General features: G+C 45.8%; 1 protein-coding gene across 3 annotated transcripts in view; it reads left to right on the top strand.

The window, feature by feature from the left end:
- Window positions 1-2063: 2063 nt before the first annotated feature.
- Window positions 2064-6000, top strand: part of PLA2G4A (phospholipase A2 group IVA) — an 82604-nt gene continuing 78667 nt past the window's right edge. For all 3 annotated transcript variants that reach the window (XM_065673850.1, XM_065673848.1, XM_065673849.1), the window contains exon 1: window positions 2064-2172. The gene's annotated coding sequence lies outside the window, so the exon portion shown is untranslated. The remainder of the gene's footprint in view (window positions 2173-6000) is intronic.

Here is a 6000-nt window from a genome sequence, read left to right as displayed (position 1 = left end):
AGGTTCCAGCCTGCCAGGTTCTCTGACTGACTCACTGTGAAGTCCACACACCCAGGTGGCAAATACTTTTTTGGGTGTTAATGATGCAGCAAATAATACAATACTTCAATTTATAAATATGCTTCAGTATATTTCAAAATACTCCAATTTTAAATTCTTTAAGGAAAACAGAAAACGTGGAAGGAAACTTTAAGGTCATCTTAATTGTTCATGAAGGGTGAAAAGTGATAGAACTAATAAATATTAATGTGTTGTAGTAAAAACAACCAAAACCAGACAGCTGTTTTCCTTAATCCCCTCCTTTGCAATTCCCATTTCTCCAGGAAAAACTGTTGCACACAGCCAAAATCTTCAACTTTTAATTTTGCATGTACCAGGTGGGAAGCCAGTGGCATAATTTGAATAAGGTGTGATGGCGGTGTTCAGACTGAAATCTTTAATAATGCTGAAGTGTGAAGGGAAGCAGTAGCCTGACAGTGAAAAGACTTACAGTGACAAGGAATGACTTCCATGTGTATGAGCTTAGCTGCTTTGCTCGGGTAAATCTTAGGGTGGTAAAACAGTACCTTGAAAGTCAGATTCTGCACTGCAGAGGCTTTCTTATCACTGAACTGAAGGATTTCTGTGTGGACCAAGACACAGAGACCTTGCTGGTAGCCAGCAAGCCCATGTGCATGGCTCAGTGCAGAGCCATGCAGGTACATTAGGCTGGGAAGTATAGGCCTGAGTATGAGGCACTGATACCAAAATAATACACTGTGTCTCTGGTTGCTAGCGTACACTCTTGATATAGAGATTCTGGATTCAAACTCCCTGCTTACTGATTTACTATGCTACCAGTTTAGGTACCTCTGCATGGAAGTGGGCATAATTTTATTCTGTTGGTCTCCCACTTTTGATGCCTCTTTTTTTGTAATTCAGGTCTGTGGAAGGGAGGGGAAGCATCACCTGATAGTTTTAAAAGGAGATTGTGATGGGGCCCTGCAGCAGGTTGCCCAAGGGCATGGTAAATGCTCCATCCCTGTCAGTGTTCAAGGCCAGGTTGGACAGTCGTGGGTGACATGGCCTAGTGTGAAGTGTCCCTGCCTGTGAAGGAGGGGTGGGGGGTGGTGTTGAACTAGATATCTTAAATTCTTTTCCAACCCTAACCATTCTATGGTTCTATGATTCTATGGTTCTATGATTCTATGGTTCTGTGATTCTACGTTGTGCTTGATGGACAGAATTACCATTCCTGTCCATACCTCTGATTTTGGATGATTTCTGAACCCTGATAAATCTCTGGTGTAAGGCCTGAAACATATTTCTGGCTCATGGACAAGAGGGCTTGTGATCCTCCACCTGCATTTGAAGCATTCACAGGCTGATGCGTTAGAAGATTTACACCGATGACCAGCAGGACATGGGCACTCCAGCCTCTGGAGCACTGCTGAGGCAGGTACCACTGTCCTAACGCACTGGGACTGGCTGCTCAGCAGGGGCTTGCAGTGCCTGTTCCCACAGCAGCCAATGCAGTGCTGCTTCAGGTGCTTGGGGAAGCAAACAAACGCAGTATTGAATTAACACCTATTTATTTCCACAGGAATAGCCACAACAGCAACGAAAGTCGTGGACTTTTTTTTTTTTTTTTTTTAAGTTATTTCAATGCAAACTTCCATGTAGCCACCTCTGCGATATTTTTTTTTCTTGAGGGGGGGGTGGGGGTGTTTTTTTTCTGTTGACCACACTCGGTACCTGGTGGCTTTAGAAAGGCGGCTTCACCTTCACACTGCTCGTGAAAAGCCCCGCGGAAAAGCCAGTAATCTCCTGCCGGAGGGCCAGCATCGCCCTTGCCTCTGCCCCTTTTCTCCCGGGAGCGCGGCCTTTGGGCAGGCAGGTCGCCCTTAGGGCTACCCGCCTGCCCTCGGGGCTGCCTTGCCATCCCCGGGGCAGTGGGGGCCGCCGCCTCGCCACAGCCAAGCGTGCGTCCCACCCGGCCCAGGCGCGGAGCCGAACCCAAGCCCTCCCCGCAGCCGGCTCACCCAGCCGGCCGGTGCTTCCCGCCTCCTTAAGAGGCGGTGGTCAGCTGACGGCTGGCACCTCCCTCCCCGCGCGCTGAAAAGTGCGGAATGCCTGCAATGGGGACCGCGACCGTGCCCTAGCTGAGCCGAGCCCGCGGGACCCCAGGCAACCGTAAGCGCGGTGTCTTCTTACGCTCTGAACAGCGGCTTTTGCGCGGAGTGAGAGGGGAGGGCGGGGGGCGTGCGGCTGCTGAGCCTGGCCCCGCGGGCAGGCGGGGTGCGGATGGCCCGGGCTGAGGCGGTTGGAGCAGCCGCAGGGGAGGGCCAGAGGTCGGCGGCGAGGAGAGATGCTGTCCGCCCTTCCTCGTGCAGGGCGGGCGGCTGGTGAGCCCCCTTCAGTGGGGGGCGCCGGGAAGGGGGGCTGGGGCCGGGGGACATCGCGACGCCGCGTCCAGCACCTGCCGCCGTCGCCTTGCCCGTCCGGCAGCTCCGGGCAGCGAGGCTGTGGGTGCTGAGGAAGGCGCGCTGCCCGCTCACTTCCCTGTCAGGAACGCAGTCGCTGTACGGCGTGCGCCCTGCCCAAGAACGTACGCACTTAAAACGAAGCTTTCATAAGATGAAAGAAAAGGAGCAAAGTTTGCAACGCTCAGGATGGGTGCCAGAGCAGTGCAAACGTGTGCAGCGAGAGGTACGAGGGGCATGCTCTTGATCGTGCGGCAAATGGAAAGAGAGACTGCCAAAGTTGCATAAACTGCATTACTCATGATGAGTCCTTCTTGAGGCGGTATGTTCATGCTTGCCTTGGTCCAGTGTCACTGGGACTGATTTTGGCAATGAGTACTGCAAACTCTCTCTTTTACTTACCCTTGCGTAGTATGCATGATGAAGCAACCAATTTTGAAATGTATAGGGAAGTAAAACAATACATCTGTTGAGGAAAAAAAATCATAAAATGCCTGCAATAGCATATTTTCATTTGGGTCTGAAATGAAAAAAAAAAAAATAAAAAATGCATAAGCTCCTGTCCGTGACTTACAGACAGGTCTCTGTTATCACTGTGTATTGGAAGTATGATCACAGGCTGTAATCCCTTGTTTTTCGTGGGGTTACATCTTTCTCCTTGGAACCAAACTTGCACACTTGCTGGTAGAGGTTAATTTGCTGTCCTGATTGACCTGTGGTCAGTCCTGCTGCATCAGTTGGAGAAGCTGCTGTCTCAGTGGTATGACCATTCCCTCTGCTGGTGGTTGTGCTTCTCCTCTCCAGTAGCTTTGGGGTTTGCATTGGTGTGAAGTCTGTCAGCTTCCCTTGAGCAGCCACTGACAGTGAGTTTGAATTACCATGAAATGGAGCTGCTGAGGCTCCAGCACCTGCTGGCTGCATGGCTCCTGCAGAGCTGGGCAAGAGCTGGTCTGTTGGCACCTTGTGTCATACCTTTGAAGAAAATTACTTTGTCTACCTGCACTGCAGAGTGTGAAACTTTCAATTTGGAGCCTTCTTGCAGATGAAGGCATGCAGACTGTGAAAATAGATAAAGATCTAATCCCAAGTGAGGAGACATGGTGCAGGTAGGACTTCTAATGGCAGTGGATATTCCTGGCAGAAAGATGGTTTTCTGCACTTCAGTAGGCTCAGATACTTAATGTAAGAAACAATTGATAGGATCAGCTTCTTTGTGGTTACCAACAGTTATTCAGCCTACTAAGAATCTCAGAGAGAAAATGTGAACCTAAACCTGATGTGCTTATTTTTTTTTTCTTTCTGTTAGTGGGAGGTTTTGAATACAGTACTGCATATAGTACAGTATATAGTACAGTATAGACTGAAGTGTTCCTCTGCCATTGTTGTTTCTCAAAATCTCCACATTGTCCCTTTATGACAACCTTTCTGCACTCTCTTGTTCTGCTATGGCAGGGATACATAACAAAAGAGAAATGGAAATATTCTTGAATCACATAATTTAATCTCCTCCTGCCTGGCCAGTTAAACTGCACTGGAAAAATACCAGTGTGACTCTTGGCACCAAGTGCTGCTTATGACTTGTTCCTCTTAGAAGAATTAGAGGAGAAAGAAAATATAAGTTCAGTATGGTTGCATACTTGATTTCATCTTAACCTGAATGTGTTTTATTGAACATAGTTATCATAATGTGCCCTTCTTGTATTTTCATGATACTTTGACTAATTACTTTTGTCAGCTGGCTTAAAATAGCTAGGATGGGAAATGTTTCAGCCAATCTGGCTTTGCCTCTGTATACTTCAGTTCACACCTTTTAGTCATACATAGGGGAAAAATAATCAGTGTGGGTGAGCACTGTTTCCTTCAGAGGTATTCCTGCAAAGCCATTGAGCAAGCTTCACTGACATTTTGGATAACTTCTGCTCTTCCCTGGCATGTATTCCTGACAATACCAAAGGACTCAATCCAATGCAATGTAGCAATGACTTTGCAGGTGCACATTACTTCAGGAGCAATAGGAATGGCTCTGTTTGAGTCTATTTTAATTGACATGCCATATTTGGGTATATGAGAACTTTGGTGACTTCCCCATAGGTTGGAAAAGGATGGCATTGTCAGTAGAACTGACACCGTTATAGAAACTTGGGAACTGTGAATTCAAATTGAATTAGGTAAATCGAATGGCTTGGGCTGGAAAACATCAGGGAGAGACTCATATAGTGGTGAGAGAAGGAGGTGTCTCCTGCTTGTACCCTGAAATTCAAGCATATGAAAACTTAGTTTCCACAGAAAACTAAGTATTTTCTCATGTTTTGTACTTTCTAGCACAACAGGTAGAAGCTCAGAGTACTGTATGCCCTGTGGTTAGTGTGTGGAGTTGAGAGACTGGAGATTAAATTCAACTTCATTCTTTACCTGATATAAAATACTAGTGTAGATCAAAGTCCCCTTATCCAAGGGGCCGTATCCTAGGAAGGATAGTGACCTTGAGGGAATAAAACTGAACTCTTGACTAATTCCTTACTTGACATTGTTGGGGAAGCCCATGTTTCAGTGGTTGCTTTAAAGACAAGTACATGTAAAAAATATGTGATTTACAGTCTGGAGATGATTTAAACAATAAAATCAAGTACTTTCCTGCAGCTCTGGTTCAGCTGGTGTTTCAGCTCCCAGATAAAGCCTGGGGGACCGGTCACAATACATGCTTTTAAACTGAGTTTATAACTGATCTGTTTTTGTTTCATTTGCCTCTTTCTAAACATAAGCTCCATGTAATCTGTGAAAGAATTTTGCTTTGACTTCATGGGCAGTGGCAGCAGAATTGGCTGTCATCTTCCTGAGAGGTGATGAACTCTTGTGTGTTTGCTATGCCTCAGTGATATAACTGCATCTTTCTCACTAGTCTGAAAAACAAATCCCAGAACCTGTCTTAGTAATGGAAATGATCTCATCACTGCCCTAGGTTGTAATAATGTGATGTAGTAACAGCATACTTTCAAAAGAACTCTCTTTTGTTTCTTTTTTTTTTTTTTAAAAGGCCAGCAAAATCAACAAACCAAGAAAAACCACCTCAACCCACCCTAGTATTCAGACTTTCCTGAGGGCTTTCATCTACTGTTTACCTCAGAGAAATGATACGAATTTCCCGACTGTACCAATTTCCAGTAGCCTGTGTGTCAATGTCTGGAGCAGGGTTACTCAGCCCATGGTGCAGGAATGGGAGGTGGTCTGTAGGACATATGAAAGTGGCCCACAAAGTGAGAGCAAACAAAGCACCAAAAACATAGAAGGAATGATTTTTTTTTTTATTTTTTTTTTCGTTCAAGCAGGTTTTGAGAAAGTGAAAGTAACTAACGAACATTTAAACTTTAGCCTAACTTTTTGGAAATGGAATATATTGTGGCAATACTGCATGTGAGAATTGGTGGACTTCCCTTAGGAATATCAATTAATTCTTTACTATGAAAGAATTGTGTAGAATGAGATGATTTCTATAAGAAAGACCACAGTGTTGGTGAGGGGGAAAATATCAGATACGTAT

This window comes from Lathamus discolor, chromosome 3 (assembly GCF_037157495.1).
Source record: "Lathamus discolor isolate bLatDis1 chromosome 3, bLatDis1.hap1, whole genome shotgun sequence".
Taxonomy (NCBI): Eukaryota; Metazoa; Chordata; class Aves; order Psittaciformes; family Psittacidae; genus Lathamus; species Lathamus discolor.
The sequence above is the reverse complement of the archived record's forward strand: the minus strand, read 5'-3'. Positions and strand labels throughout refer to the sequence as shown.